The sequence below is a fragment of the Acomys russatus genome, chromosome 24 (genome assembly GCF_903995435.1).
Source record: "Acomys russatus chromosome 24, mAcoRus1.1, whole genome shotgun sequence".
Taxonomy (NCBI): domain Eukaryota; kingdom Metazoa; phylum Chordata; class Mammalia; order Rodentia; family Muridae; genus Acomys; species Acomys russatus.
This window is the reverse complement of record NC_067160.1, coordinates 28571183-28588363: the sequence shown is the minus strand read 5'-3', so window position 1 is coordinate 28588363 and position 17181 is coordinate 28571183.

Genomic DNA, 17181 nt, shown 5'->3' with positions numbered 1-17181 from the left:
CATTTTAATCTTAGAGCAAATGATAAATGTTATCTTAATTTGGATATGGCACACTATGTCTCCTCTAAAATCCAGGTGCTGCCAAAGTGACAGCATGAGATGATGCATTTATGACCTGACTAGGCCACAAAGACTCCTTCCTCATGAATGAAAGTGGAGCATTTGCAAGACAGCCAGGTGACATGGAGCTAGCTGCAGGCTTCCCTTTTGGTCTTTCATGACCGTATAGTTGATAGCCTGACCCAGCCTAAACACTGGAATTCCAAGCCTATAGAATGACAAGAAATTAAAACTTTTGCTTTAGAGTTTACCTGGTCTCTCGTGTTTTGTTATAGCAAAACAAATGGACTAAGACCATGACCTATTTTTGTGGTTATTAAATGCTCTGTTTCCCTAACCAAAGATCCTGTCATCTGCTGAAATCTATTTCCCAGTGTGCAGGCCAATAACTCACCGCTTCTTGTGTGTGCACTCAGCTTTGGAGATGGGCGTCTTCACATTGAATATGGGAGCCAGAGAAGGGTGGGCTCAGTCTGAAGTGCCAAGCCCTCAATTGGGTGTGGTCTTTTGCATGAACTAAGATATGGACAATAGGGCCAGGGGCTCTGTTCCCTGTACCCATAGAGGCCAGTAGCCATATAAACTTGACTGCGTGGCTTGTATGGTGCAATGTGATTTGTTAGAGCACGAGTGGTTTATAACCATCATTTGTGAGTAAATTACTTAGCCGTATTCTCCTTTATGACTCACTGAAGAAACTTACTTGATGGTATAATATAATTCATTCCTGGGAATAAGTGAGTGACCTTCACATCCCAGTCCATCTCCTGTGAGTTATGACCCTTTTTTTTCCCTCAGAGAAATAGCCTGTGTTTTAGCACTGCCCACCATTTCCCACATGCTCTCTCGCTAATTGTGTACATAAATAAAACCAGCCTTCTAAGATGGTGATGAAAATTCTATTAACATACTAAATATCAAAATCACTCTGCTTGGTTCATCTTTCTTCTAAAGGTCTGTGGGCACCATGAGCAGCAATGAACTCTTCCTTTCATTTTGATAGCCCCCTTGGGTAGATGGACTCTTAGTACTCCCATTTTACAGGTGGGCAAGCAAAGGCTCATAAAGAAATTCACAACTTTGGACTGAGGAGGTAATCTGGTTGGTAAAATGCTTGCTTTGTAAGTATGAAGAACTGAGTTCTAACTTCCAGTACTCACAGTAAAACAAACAAACAAACAAACAAACAAACAAACAACCTAGAAGTAGTGGAGCCTACTTTTAATAGTGGTGCTGGGGAGACAGATAGGTCAATCCTTGGAGCTTTCTGGATAGCCAGCCTAGCCTACATAGCAAGTCTAAGCCATCAAGAGACCCTGTATCAAAAAACAAGATGGACCACAACCAAGGACAGCTGAGGTTGCCCCATATACTCAATCTCCCACTCACGCTCACACCCAGGAGCATGTGTAATCCTGGACAAGCACACTTGCAAACACACAGATATACAAACACATATTATAGAACACAGTAAGAGCCGAAGTGTCTAGAAGGTATGTGGAGTGCTTTGGTTTCATAGATTTACAGCTTAATATTTATTGATTCTTAGACATGCTCAGGACTGGCTGTAAGTATTTGAAGCACATTAGATGTTTATTCTTGGCGGTCAACATGTTCACATGACAGACGAAGACACTGAAGTTCTGTAATTCACCAAAAAACACCGAGACCAGGACTCAGGGTGTGGAGCCGTGTGTACTGTACTTTCTTGACTTTTTATTGGAGAGAGAAGACAACTCTTCACAAGTCACCAAAGATAGTAAGGCAAGGCCATAGTTACATTGCTATCACTGTGACAGACCACTCTGGGAAAAGCACCTTAACAGTGAAGGCTATGTTTCAGCTTACAGTTTGAGGTTAGTCTATCACTGCAGGGCAGTCACAGCCACAGAAATCTTCACAGTGAAAAATCAGACAGATTCCACGCCAGGGAATGATGCTGCCCACAGTGGATAGGTATGCCCAGACAGCATGTCTCCCAGGTGACTGACGCGACAAGCGCAATGAGTGTAACCACTGTCCCGCTCTACTCATTAATCGTTAATAAAAACGGTAAATTACTTGGACTTTAAATTTTGTATGGCAATTTAGGTAGCAATTTCCCTGTTTCAGTGAGGACCCAGGTAATTTAAATTCTGAAGAGTTTAAACTTGTGAGAACTGTAACTGCCCTGTGTGTAACCCAAGAGAGTCTTTCACAACAGTTAAGGAACTCCAGAGTGGATGGGATAAGGATGACAAGAAGGTTGGCGCCTGCCGGGTGAGTCTCTTCCCACGCTTAAGTTACCCATCCTGACCGTCTCCTTTTTTCTTTCAAGAGTTTAAACATGATTCCAGTGGAGGCATGCTGGAGGTCAAGCAGTCACTTCCCGAAAGGCCATCCTACTTCCGTATTTATTTCCTCTATCCGGCCATCCTACTTCCGTATTATTTCCTCTATCCGGCCATCCTACTTCCGTATTTCCTCTATCCGGCCATCCTACTTCCGTATTTCCTCTATCCGGCCATCCTACTTCCGTATTTATTTCCTCTATCCGGCTTCGAGGGTTTGAGACAGACTTAGTGATATTGGAGTGGTTCTTTCCAGGTTAAGGGGCTGGTGAGTCCCTGAGTCTTTGCTGTGGTGACCTTGGGCTGTTTGCCTTTGTCAGGTTACAGACATTCATCAGTGACAACGGCCAACCCTCAGCATACTGTTGAGGCATCATCCAATGGCTGGGGCTGTTCGCAGATCCCATGACACAAATGTGTCCCCATATACATAACACCCACACAATAGTAATACAGTAAATACAATGAAAGGCAGGTGTGTTGTGGGAGCTGCTGGCTACCCAAATGATGGTGAGAAGAGGATGGTATTTCTAGACTATTGCTTACATTTCCAGACAGGGAGATTGTAGAGGAAGTATGGAATACTTTTCAGAATGATATATTTAGCTGAAAAATATGATTGCAAGTGCATTTAGAGGAAAAGCAGAGTGTTGCCCGGATGGAAGAGCAAACAAAGGACAAGGGGAACCAAGCACGGAAATGCATGGACTTCAGACGTCTGAAGCATCATAGCAAATCTCCCAACGGGAGACATGCTGAGACATTCTTGAAGAGAAAATGTAATGAGTGAAATCCAGAATGATATCCATCGGGTAGGATATTGATATGATGCAAGAAAACAGATTCAAAAGTGAAAGGTTTATATAATGCATTGATAGAAAAGGGCCAAATCTGTCACTGAAAAAATGTCAGAACAGTAATTTGGGAACAAAGGCATGTTCTCACTTGATATGAATTCCATAAGCCCAGGAGTGACCAAGTAAGGCTAAACGGAGCAAATGAGGAACTTAAATCATTTTATCAAAAGATAGCTTACCAAGAGTGCTTGTGTTTAGCATGGGCAAGACTTTAGATTCTTGCCACGAGACTTCTTTCCTCTATGGGGTGTGGGGGTGAGGGGCTCTTGAAATTGTTTGGTGTACCTGAGGTTTGAAAGAAATACTAATAAGCAAGTTTTAAGTGACTTTTGTAATTAAGCATACGCTGCAACTTAGGGCCAGTTTAACAAGTGGCAGGGAATAAAACTGCTGCACTCAGATTTTCCTTTGGTTTATGAATGACAGAAAAGGATTTTCAATAAGAAAGTGGAGTGTAGAGATGTCAACACTTCCAGAAAGAAAATGGAGAGGAAAACACGCGTAACATTTAAGTCAAATGTAGACCACTGGTTCTCAAACCTGCCTGCACATTACAGCTACGGAAGTTTTGAAAAATACTTGTAAGGGTTTATTTTAATTGGTCTAAGGTGAGGACCCAGACAGAGGTGTATTAAAAGCACCTCCCCAGGAAACTCTAACATGCAACCATCTCTGAAAATCCCTGCCCTGGATAAATTATCTATGGACTAGAATTCACAAAGAACCTGTGAGTGTTACAGGTGAGGAACTAAATAGGTGACAGAGACCAGAGAGGCCGTTATTATTATATTTTTAATGTAGAAAATATAGACTTTAGAAATTAGAGAACAAAAATATGTTCTTTTTTTCCTAAATATGATCTGCAAGGAAGTGATGTGTGGCTTGAAAAAGATAGAAGTGATTAGTCTTTTAGTTGGGGCAGACTTTTTTTTAGAACGAAAGTGGAAGTCTCTCTGTCTCCCTGTCTCTCTCTCTGTCTCTCTGTCTCTCTCTCTCTCTCTGTCTCTCTCTCTCTCTCTCTCTGTCTCTGTGTGTGTGTGTGTTATTTCAACAAATCAAGAGAGAGTGAGCTTCTTTCAGAGATTCATTCGATAAAGTACCTAATAAATGTTGTGTGTCTGAGGCTGGGGTGACATCTCCCTGTCTAAGAGTGCTTGCCCATCTTAGAGGACCTGAGTTTGGTGTCCAGTACTGGTATCACTCAGTTCATAACCACTTGTAACTCCAGCTCTAGAAGATCCCAGACTCTTATCCGGCCTCTGTAGACAACTGCACTCACAACCAATACCCACATAGCACATACACAAATGTAATTAAAAGTAAAATAAAATCTCTCTCTCTCTCTCTCTCTCTCTCTCTCTCTCTCTCTCTCTCTCTCTCTCTCTCTCTCTCTCCCTCTCTCTCTCTCTCTCTAATGAGTTTTGAGTTTTATATAATGGTTTTGTTGGTACAAATTGTGGACCTTTGGGTATCCATGGTAAGAGCACAGAGATCTCCCTAAAAGCAGTTGTTGCAGGGAACAAAAGCAGGCAAAGCTTATTCCCAACAGCCTAGCCCCACCTTGAACCAGAGTCACTCTGCTTTCCACTATTTCTATTTTCTCATTTTGGAACAGATGCTATTCCAATTAAATTATTACTAAAATCAACGTGGAGCCTTTGATTTTTAGATGACAGAAATGAAAGTGACATGGTAGAAGGTAAGATTCATTTACTAAAAAGATTTTACTGTGGGTCCTTCTCAAAGTAAAAGGGAATCTCCACAAGTTGCTCTTTACACATTACAAGCTGATGAAGTGCTACAGGTGAGCTGATGGGGAGGGTATGGGTGCATGGGTGCAGTCATGAAGGAGGCATGGCTGTCACCTCATACCAACATTTTTTTTTGTCCTTCCACACTGCCCCTGTGTAGGTTTAAAGTTTCATTCTTTTATTTCAATTTTTTACATATACATTTATATTATTACACATATATACAATAGATTACCTATAACAAGAACAGTGACACAATCAGGAATTATATAAATGTTACATTCTTAGTGTTTTGGCTATTTGTATTTGACAGCCTGGAACAAAACATCTTTCCTATCTTGGTGAGTCTAAATTTCTGACTCCATCACATATTGTCATTATCAACTTAGAACACCGATTTTTAAGGTCTAGATGGGTGTTTAAGTTCATACCAACTTTCTTACACTCTTGGTCATGACCCTGTATGGGTGTTTGAAACATTTGGCAATAGTAAAAGGTTTCTAACATGCGAACGGCTTCTGAGCACGCAGCAATCTAGTCCAGAGTACAGTGAATCTGGCTTGTTCCTGGAAGCTCTTGTCGTAGGTCTTCACGACACGCACACTTTGCACTGTATGTGTTATTAGGCCACACAGCCCCACCGGGCACCTCTTCCACCCTGTGGCAGCTTGGAGACTCTGTGTACTGAATTGCAGCATTTGTACGACACATGCGAACGTTTTATTCCCTTAAATGTAAGGCCATAGTAAGAGAAAACAAAGGCTTGATATTTTCCTTTCAGTATTTTTCAGCATGTATCAAGTCAGGATTGTGTTGTGTTAGAATGCTCAATCTCAAAAGGGAGTTGCTACCTCGAGTCTCTCTAACGCGCAAACTCATTAAATGAGTTTTGGTTTGAGATTAGCGCTGCCCTTCCACCAATTCCTGCAATGGGGCCTAAACATGCTTCTGCCATTTTATAGTACACATTTGTGCAAGTGGCATCCACAGCACTGATTATACAGTCACAAACGTTGACTCCCTCTGAAAATGTGGAAGATGTTCTGTGCCCTGCAGTATCAAATATGCAGCCAGGATTTAATTCTTTATGTCAACATAGACAGACACACCCATTTCATTAGGGTGCACATTTACTTTCTTCTTTAAATGGCAAGATTGCATGCACAGTGAATAAGAGTTTAAGAAGAAATTTCTTGCTGGCTTATTGTCAGGAAATGCTTGATCTATACACTCATTCTGTATTCCTATACATCTAGTGTAGGTAAAAGTTTCTCAGGTGAGACGGGGCTGTGGGAGGAAAAGTTTAAGAAACCTTTATCTAGATGCCAGGACCAAGATGGTCATCTGAGCTGCATGTGCACTTCTGGATTCATGCTTGTTGCCACTCATGTACATGAATGTGTACACACACATAGATATACATAATCACATCATGTTTACACACACACACACACACACACACGGTTAAATAATTTAGTAAAAAGAGACTAGGGTACCAGGGTACTTTTCCAGTTGCTACACAGGTGTCCCAACAAAACATATAGGTCCTCAAAAGACCTGGACCACATTATGATACCATTTTATTGTAGTCTTGTTCTCTGTGTGGGGATTTTATGAGGAACATGTTGAAAAATAACTTGAAAGGGAGATCTGTCTCACTGTGACTTGGGAGGGAAAAAAAGGTGACCCCATCAATATGCTACCATTTCTTAAATATTCATGAAACACCCTTACAAATAGCAGGCTCAAAATTGCCCATTCCTTGAGCTAGCTTTCTTCAAGCTGCCTGGGATGTTCTATCACTTTGCTTTGCTTGGCTAAATAAATTTATGCTTAAACAAGCTCCCCTGGCTGAACTTTTTCCTTTAACAAGAAAAGAATCAAGCCAGACTCCTGCCTGGCAACAGGTTAGGAGTTCAATATTTGAATTTTGCGGACAGGGTCACAAATATTCAGTCCATAACAGTGAGTAAATATTAAAAGTTCTGCTGTCAGCTTATAAAAATGTGCTTTATACAAATATAGGATTTAGTATCTATTCGCATATAAAAGTGCTGAGGAATACATGATCAGAACCTACAACTTATAAGTAGAAGGAGATCACAAAAAGAAGAATCAAGGGAGCACCCTGTGGACTCACCTGACTGGCAATTGTGACTATGAATGAGTCTTCCTCCATAGCCCTATATGTTCACATTGCCCCCCCCCCAACTCTTGAAGTTCCCAGGAGACACCTTCTATGTATTTTCAAACCCCACCCAGCAGCTCTCATTTGGAAACAACTACTTTCATATCTCACCAGGTTCTTGCGTGAACTGAAGGGCTGGGTTTCCTGAAAACAGTAAGTAGCAAAGTTCTGTAGAACAATCAGTGTAGAGTGGGATGGGTGATGAGCAGATAGGGGCTGGGCTGCCCTGGTCTGGTCTATCTAGCTCCTAGCATGAAATCACTCATTCCCTCAGCTCCGGTATAGTTTTTTGAGTCAAGTTACTTAGCTGTCAGCTCTATTTGGCAATTGCACTTGACAAGAGTTGAACCCATTTGCGTCTATTGTTAGCCCATGCACAGGCATGAGGAGACACGTATAAATGTTTTTTGGCCCCCTTCGGAACAAGCTGAAAGCATCTTCTTCATTGGGAGAAGTCTTCCCCTTGGAAGGAGTAATCCTCTGCTGACACTGGACACTACTCCATTTCCTTGTTCACTCTACCCCATGCCTCTTTCTACATTCTGCCCATAGGTGTTCATCAGGAGGACAAGCCCTACTATGTCTTTTCTACACTAATGTGCCTCAGAATCTGCTCTTTGGGGAGCCCACTGTCATTTCCCAGCCCACACAGAAGATCCAGAATCTAAGTAGTGATTCCTCTGGTTTGGTCTTTCAATAAATAACTGACACAGAAGATAACGTGGTAACTTAGTTACTATTTTCTTCACTGAGTATTTATTTAGCATGTATTCTGAGGACATTATCTTGATTACATGCACGGTTCTGATCAAATTGAAAGGGAAGACCTAGAAAATACGTTGAGGTGACAGGAGAAAACAACCTCATCGCAAGTTAGAAGTTGCTGGTGGTCAGTGCTTTGAATACTAGAGTATTTATAAAGTTACAGTGTTAGATAGGAGACCCAGAGTATTTGGGATTACATGATCCTACACATGTGCCAGTCTTTGACCTCCAGTAGAAGGGGAAGAAAGTAAGACTCAGCATGCACCAGGTGACTTTCTCTGACATTAAACAACTGAAATACTAATCAGACCTGGGAGGAGTGGGCAAGCTTTAGACAACAGAGAAGTCACCAGGTCTCCTGCTCACCTTACTCATTAGAGTGGTTGACAGCCCTGGCTGTTCTGGCTTAGCAGTGCCCTGCCCTGGGCCTCACAAAAAGTACCAGTCCATGGGGACACCCCGGGCTCTGTGCATGTTTCCAGGAAACAGTTTCCATGGGGTGGGATATGGAACGCTCACACCGCTGCTGTCTTCATACCTACCAACTTGCCATTTGTCTCCAAGTTTCTCATCCCTGAGGCTCTTGGAGAGACACTCGGAAGCGAAGGCCACAAATCTCTTCTTCACACGATCCCGATGCCGGTTGAAACATGACATTATAGCTCTCTTCTTTTCCAATTCACCCTTTCTTGGCTGTAGTGTGATTTAAGTATCCCCACTAGCTCTGTGATATGGTTTACAGCAGTAGTATTTCAAGCTGACTTTTCATCAGATGGCCCGGAAGGTGATTCACAATGATAGGAGCTGCTTTCTCTCTTCTGGCTGGGATTCAGAGATCAAATGAAGGCCATACAGGAGAATCTTTCTGTTTCTTCACACAGGAGCCTCCATCACCCTTGTTAAGTGAGTTGTGACTGGTAAGAAGGACAAGCCAGCAGGGCCTCGGGAAGACATTCAGCTAGACTTCAGCGACATTAGATGACGGGCAATTATAACTGCCTCACAAAAGTGGTCAACTTGATAGTTGTTGGCACTGTGCTTGCTTCTTGCTACTGGAGCTGACCCTTTAGTTTGAGAAGGCTCTAATTTAACTGAATGTATATTAATCATCTATTCCATATCTTAAGGTTATAATTTACCAAGTAAAGAAGTAATTCTATGGAGGTAAAACTAGAGAAAAAAATCTATTGCTGCATAAAATATATGTTTTGTATATTCCCTTTTAAGCCTTTTCATATGCATGTGGGCAAGGGTAGAGACATGCTATTATTTTCTTCAGAGCACACTATGTGCATTTTCTCTATCTTTCCTATTGCGTTCTTATACTAAATGAACTAACGAAGCATTAAAAATTAATGCACTCATTCTGTTTACAAGCAGTCAGTTTGGTTTTTGCAGAGCTAAAAATAATGCTATGAGGAACATCTTCATTATTTGAATTTTCCTACATATTGCATTATTTTTCAGGAGTAATTTCCTGAGTAGGAAATACTGGTTTTAAAAAGTGTTGTGATTCTTGCAACATATTTGAATTCCAGAAGAAATGCATCAATTTATGGGCTGGAAAGTAGGCCCTGGTTCGTAGCATTGACTGCTTTTGCAGAGGACCTTGGTCCAATTCCCAGCATCTCCACAGAGAAGCTCACAATCACCTGTACCTCCAGTTTCAGGAGATCCAGTGCCCTCTTTTGGGCTCCACTGGTTCCTGCATGTACATGGTTCATGTATATATAAGCCACTGGCAAACACACATACAAATAAAAATTCTTAAAAAAAATAAATGCATCAATTCACAATTCTTTTGAGTAGTATTTATTAGGTAAAGGAAAGACTGATGACCACTGGTCAAAGAATAGAAAATATGTGTCAGAAGAATACTTAGCCACAAATTGTATGTTTCTATCGAACTCCTCATGCCACCTTCCTCAAAGCTCAAGAGAACCATGGTGGAAGAAGGGGAAGAAAGACGGGAAGAACCAGAGATCAGGGCTGACCATTAGAGCTAAATAACACCATCTGGACAGGACAGGATTGTTGTACTTAAAATCTAATAGTAGTTGTGGTGGCTAACACAGGACCTTCACAAGATCTAGTCAGGCAATATTCTGTCATGGAGCAGAAAGGTGCTCATAAGCCCCATCCTTAGCTGAGGAGCTATTGAATATTGATGACTTCTAGGGATGGACAGATCAGTTTTCTTTAAGAGTATGGTCCCTGGTAGGTCAGCCATGCTCCAGTGCATGGCCCCATGCCTATGAGTACACATCCAATGCAAACTGCATTTAGTAGGTAACTAGAAAAAAAAACATAGAAAGGACATAAAATTAGGAGGAGTAAAGCAGAGTAAGGTGGACTTGGAAGTCATAGGAGGTGAATATGATCTAAATACATTGCATGAAAATCTCAAATAATAAAATATTACATTAAAAGAAAAAAATGGGGTTACATTCACTTTGTAGTCCCACCAATGCTGTGGTGAATTGACTACTGGTAAGCGTTATTTTCTTACTAAAATCTCTATGATCTGTACAATTCAATTCAGAGTAAATTATTAATGATGGGGTAAGGGAAGTTGCAGGGAGGGGTTCTAAGATTTGTTCTACCACCATGGTATTGGCCTCGTATGACCCACAGCGCTAGTGGCACCTGCTATGATGATCTAGTACGCCGTGAGATGCAGAGGCTACGACACAAAGCATGATGTCTAAGTTTATTTGCAGGGGACTCAGCAGAGGAAGTCTGTTCCATCACAAACAGATTGATTCACAGTCAATGCAAGCAACATCAGAGAGAACTTGGGAAGCACTAAATCTGGGAGTTCACATGCTATCCTGAGACATGAGTGGCATACCAGGACTTACAGATTTTATTGTTTTTTAAAGTGTGTGTGTGTGTGTGTGTGTGTGTGTGTGTGTGTGTGTGTGTGTGTGGTGTGTTATGTGCATGTGAGTGCATACTTGAAGGCCAGAAGAGAAAGTTGGATCTCGTAGGGGCTGGGGTTATAAGCAGCTGGGTGATATCCAGCAAGAGTGCTGGGAATCCATTCAGGTCTTCTGGAACAACAGCAAGTATTCTTGACCACTGCGCCATCACTCAAAACCCATGTGAGGACTTTTAAAGAGAAATAAGGCAAAGCATCATGAGATGAAATGAAACGAGCTATATACTTATCACTTCAAATCGACTCACTTTTTTGGTTTTTAATGACAGAGTTTCTCTGTGTAGCCCTGGCTGTCCTGGAACTCTCTTTGTAGACCAGGCTGGCCTCAAACTCACAGAGATAGGCTCCATTTTTAAAATGTCAGTTCTTCTTGAACAAATACTCTTATTTTTCCCTTTAAGTGGAAGTTCTAATAATGACATTCTTCTGTTTTAAGATATTTTAAGTTATTCAGAAGTTACCCATCTGCAATTTTGTATATAAACAAAATACAGAATGTATATTTTCTGGGAGATGTTTCAAGGTGTATTACAAAGAGGGTGTGATTTTTGTTGTTGATTCTGCATGCTAGTGTGTTATATGCACAGAGCTGCATATACTGAATAAGAAAAAAGACAAATAAACTTAAAATATGTATTGAAAGTTCATTCCAGCTGAAGCATTTGGGTGAGTTAGGGAAAATCCATTTGCACCACCTGACAATTAAAAACAATCTTGTTAATGATGTGTTTTCATACAGTGAGACTGCATCCCTGTGTTGTATAGAAATTCTTATGCCACACGATCGCACACCTATTTTGTTGTATATATATTTTAGTTATTGAAATACAACTCACCTAAGTGGTGTTTTTAGTTGCTGCTCTGCTTGTGGTAGACACAGTGGTAGTCTTGAAGGCTTGTGTAGATTTTGGTTCTGCTAAGTTGATGAATTGCACTGCTGGGGAAGATACAGAAGGTTTCTATCTTCTGTAGTGTGCTTATTATGTTTTTTTTTTTTTTAAACCTGAACTGGCCGCTGATCTTTTGTTACAGTAGCTCCCATCCTTCTTATACCTGTTAGATATAGTTTGTTGACTGGAAGACGCAGATGCCACAGCAATTCATTAAAGGATCCCTAGTACTGTACTGGCTTGGGCTTACTCACTATTATTCTATTTTTCTCTTTAACTTGTGTGCTTAAATTCTAATGACAAACTGGGAGATGAATCTCCCCAAAAGAGAGTCCAAGTGCTCCTAGGCCTTTGATCAGATCAAGAATAGTAGAAGACGCTTCGAGTAGACGGACCTTCCCACAAAGCAGGCATACCCTGAATAAGGATTGTGTTGGACCTCTAGCCTAGATGCTGAAATTAGTCACAGATAAGAACTCACAATTTCTCTTACAGGATACTGAATATATTCGTATAGCCCTTCCCCTATATTACCTAGTATTAAAATTACCCAGAGCAAATTCAACTTAGTGTTTTAATTTAGATCATGTAATACACTTGGTGTGTGAATATTACTTCTTATGAATTAGTAATTAAATTTTTCTTCTAAAATGTATACTATTGTGGCTTTTAATATTCTTTCTTCTGAAGAGAGATAAATGTAAATCAGGGTAGGAGCGGCTACAATGCAGTGTTCAGCTAGTGGCTGGGAGAGGAATGAAGAGAGAAATGAAAAAAAAAAATGAGCTAAGTCTTCTATCCCTTGGATTTAATTAAAATCTGCTCTTTTTGTTTGCCTTTTTGGCATGGCTGAAGATTAATATTTTTTCATTTTTCTATAAAATTGAAAATGCCCATTGTTGCTTTTTAGTAGATGAAAAAATTTAAATCAGTCAGTGAAATAATACTGTAAACCACTAACCAGTTATGTTAAAAAAAAAAAATACAAAGAAACCCCATGTAAAAATTCCAAAAGCCTCTTCATTTGGTTCCTCTTAGGTACTGAAAGTACTTTTGGTGAAAGATGACCAAGCCTGTCATTTCCCGGAGAGCCAACCACTCACTAAGCAAGAAAGATTTGGATTATTTAAGCCTATAGTTAAAATGCCTTTTTTTTTTTTTTTTTTTTTTTTAATCATTTCAAGTCCTTCTGCTTCTCCAGTATGAAGCTCATTGTAGTTAGGTTCAGCCAATCAGTAGGTTTCTGGTTAGACTCCTTATCTTGGACATGAAAGAGATCAGGATCAGCAAAGCTAGTGAGACCCAGTGCATGCCACAGGGAAAGTTGAACTTAGTGGCAAAATTGGAAGTAGTCAAGAAAAAATTTTCACTGTTCCTTATATTCATGGAGTTAAACTAACTAAAGATATTTCATTGACAATATATATAAACATAAACATGAGTTTATATATATATGTGTGTGTGTGTGTGTGTGTGTGTGTGTGTGTGTGAGTGTGTGTGTGAGAATAGGTTGATTAGTTCAAATTTAGAAAATAAGGGCACAGAACACCCCTCCTACTTTCTTGCTGAAGTGGGGGCAGGGTGACCATGTTCATACTTCCTGACACATGACCGTAGGAGGTTCCTCTACCACCATTGTACAGAAACTTACACTTCCCTGTTATTTCTGAGCATCTGTAGACAGCCCCGGGTGCAACGTTCTGTCGTGATTTAAAAATCGATTTTCCAGATCCGATGATAAGGCCAACAGATCTCCAAACAATTGCTGTTGAAGATAGTTGTTGTTCACAGTGTTCAAGAGGAGACACACAGGCACCAAATCAGGGCCACAAGACAAGCACCAAGGACAGTCATGCAGGGAGTGAGTGGGGGTAGGGATGGGGGACTACAACGGCAGGAGCCTGCTTTGTACTTTCTATGGGAATAAAATAGGTATGACTGTAGGTTTAGGTTTCGCTAGTTTGAATCATTTTAGTGGATCCTAGGGTTTCGTTCCTATCTCATCTTGTCTGGTGTGTGATCCTGCAGTGATGAGGAGAGGGAATTTTGAGGTGAGTGTAAGAGCCTGCCAGAAAAGATGGTGTTGGAGGCTCTGGATTAGCTACTGCAAATGAAAGATGAGCTCGCCAGTCAGTCACTTGTTGTCTCTGAGAGTTGGTTAGCTTTGGGGGAAGTAAATGGTGTCTCGCCAGTTAGCCAGACCCCCCCCCCCAAAAAAAAAGTTTAGTTGGGGAGAAAGTTGAATGGGTCTTTTGGTAGTGAAAATACATGTAGAGGTAGCCAGTGAGCTCAGAACTGATAGGTACTTGTATCAGTTCACCATGGACTGCTAACCCCTGAGACCTTCTCATACGGTTAGAACTTTGAACAGAAACTATTAAGGGTACTCAGGAGCTTCATAGTCAAAAAGCCAATTCAACCATGGCTAGGTTAGGATCTTAATGCCACTTTTATTTTTCATAACACCAAGATATCCCATCATATTTCCCATAATAGGGATAGAGGTTCTCAAGGAGCAGCAAGAAGTGAGAGTGACAGCTACACTGTGATGGGTAAGTGCTTTTAAATGGTATGCCATGAAGAAAGATGTAAGAATAATAAACTTAACACATGTCTTAGGATTACCTCACCCAGTGTTGACACTGATACAGCGGGAGGACTGGACATCTCAATAACTTAACATGAGGTAACATGTACATGCATGGACACACATATATGTATGTATGTATGTATGTACGTATGTACATATGTATGCTTTAGGTTTGATAGTGGTAACATGTAGACAGCCGAGTCCCCAAACATGCTCTCTGGCTCTCTTGTACCATTATTCTGGAATTCAGTGGAAGAAACTCCAGGTAACTACTCTCTCTGCCCACCCTAGCCATCAGTGCCTGCTTAAGAAATAGTTAGAAGTTGTCTTTATCTTGAAGAAGACAAACTCACTCAGATTTTAGATGTGGGCTTCAATTTGTTATGAATATGTGAAAGCCACTGAAAAATATCAAGCCTTTTCAAATTTTTATTCAGATGAATGAGAGGTAGTTAAAGGGCTACTTAAAGAAATAGTTTTAATGGCTGTGAGAATTCTCAGCTTATCTGTTTTTTAAAAAAGCATTACTTCTAGGTTCATAAAATGATCCAACAAGCAGGTAATTATTAGGTTTCTTTTACTCTCAATATCTACATTTTTCCTTTTGCTAGTATCTTTAGAAACTTCTTATAATGAAGAAACAATAACAACAGCCCCTCCACGCCCAACAAAAACCAACTCCCAAACACCCAGCCTACCTTTACATTCAAAACATAAGATTTCTACCTAATTTGAAATTTCTGCCAATAACTTCACCAGGATGTGCCAGAGAAGTGAATATTTTTAGTTCTAGGAACTAAACAGCAGATACAGATCTGTGATTGAAGATAAACAATCTGTCAGCTAAATATTTAAAAATAACGAATCATTTGCTTCTAATATATGATATTCAGTTATTTCTGAAGTTCAGATAATTACCCTGGGAGGTTATGTGTCTCCTCCACTCATTGCCCCACCTACTGGATAGGTATCTAGATTCCTTAAAAACACAGTTGATTCTTCACTTGACCCTGGATTTTCTATAGGGTAAGAGCTCCTGGGGACCCTCTTTCTGGAGGATAGTTTATAGTGGCTTGTTGTTTTGACCATGGTCTCTGGCTCTTACAGGGCATGTGTTACGTTTCTTGTCAGAGGATATATTTGGGAAGCGAGTCACTTAAAGCTCCAGAAGCACACTGTCGCTTCCTCCTCACCGCTGTGGTTGTCTGGATGCTGAGGACAGATCTTTGAAATGGTCTGTTCCTTGGGCACATCATTCTAAACCTTACCAGTGTTGTCATGTGAATTGATAATGTGCACTGCAGAGTCACTTGACACCTTTTAGTTTGTCTGACAAAATGGATTGCTGATTAAATACTACTTTTTAAAATATAAATGATACAATAGACTTCCTTCTTTAGTTTTGTCTAATTTAAATTGCAAAGAAGCTATTCTCCAGAAATGGCTTCCATTCTAACCGCCACCCCCCCTCCACTTTAATGAGAACTCAAAACAATATAAAGAAAACTAGGACAATTTTTGAGAAGTTTTCTATAGAATTGTGGAAATATACAAAGTTATGTAAATCATTGTCAATTAATCTTTTTTTTCCCCCTCAAAGACAGCTCCAGCTTCCAATTCATTTAAAAATAGTTTTAAACTCTCTCATGGGAAATCAGGCATATTTTACTAGGATCTTTGGTCTCGGGAGTCTTCTAAGATGGTGTTTTGTTTAATCTGAGTTTTGTGAGTTGTGGGTGCTTTCAGCTTCACAAGCCCTTGCCTGGAAAACTAGGTGCCCTTCCATTGAGGTAGGCTTTGTTCAGCTGCTCTTTAACCTGCTGTTCTGACCCAGTCTTGTAGTTTCCAGTCCACACTTGTCATTACTGCTTTACTCACCCAGGCTCTCACTATGTGCCTGGTTGCTTCAGTTGATGGGCAGCAGTTGGGAGCGCCACCTCTGTAAGCTCTCCTTGGTTTCTGGAAAGCTTGGTTTCTCACAGTCATCAGCAGCTATTCAAAATTGTCTCCTCCCAAATGAGAAGAATGGCTGAGGTTAAGAATCCAAGAACACTTATAAGTGAGTATATTAGCCATATAGTACAGGATAATCATGCTACAAATCATAGACCCAAAGAAGTAACAACGATGTCCCAAGAGAGGCCCTCCTTGACTCTCACTCAGGTGGGGAACTAGAAGAGACAGTGGAAGAAGTAGTAGAGAGGGAACTGGATAGGAAAGGGTAGGTAGGGATATGAGGTTGGGGTGGGAGGGAAGGGATCAGATGTGGGGAGAGTGTGGAGCATCACTGAGATAAGATGGAGACCTGTGACAGGGTAGGCTACAGGGCGGATATGTGGGACTCTCTGGCTGATCCCGCTAGCAGTGTGGGGCACGTGACAGAGGTGGCCAGCTTCTAGCCAGGCAAGACCTAGAATGGCAGGAGGGGAACACCAATCCACCCACAAAAACCTTGGAACCAAATTCTACCCTGCCTACAAGATGTCTAGAGATAAAGATAGAGTAGAGCCTGGGGGAATGGCCAGCCAATGTCTGGCCCAACCTGAGACTCTCCCCATGGGAGAGAGCCAACCCTTGACACTATTAAGGATACTCTGCCATGCTTACAGACAGGAGTATAACTCTGATATAGAATCAGATGCTGAGACTCACAGCCAGGTACGAGGCAGAGCTTATGAAGAGTGGGAGGGAAGGACAGAAGGATGCAAAGGGGTCAAAAACTCTGCAAGAAGACCAACAGAATCAACTAATCTAGACCCATGAGGGCTTACAGAGACAGAAGCGCCAACCAAGGAGCATGCATGGACTG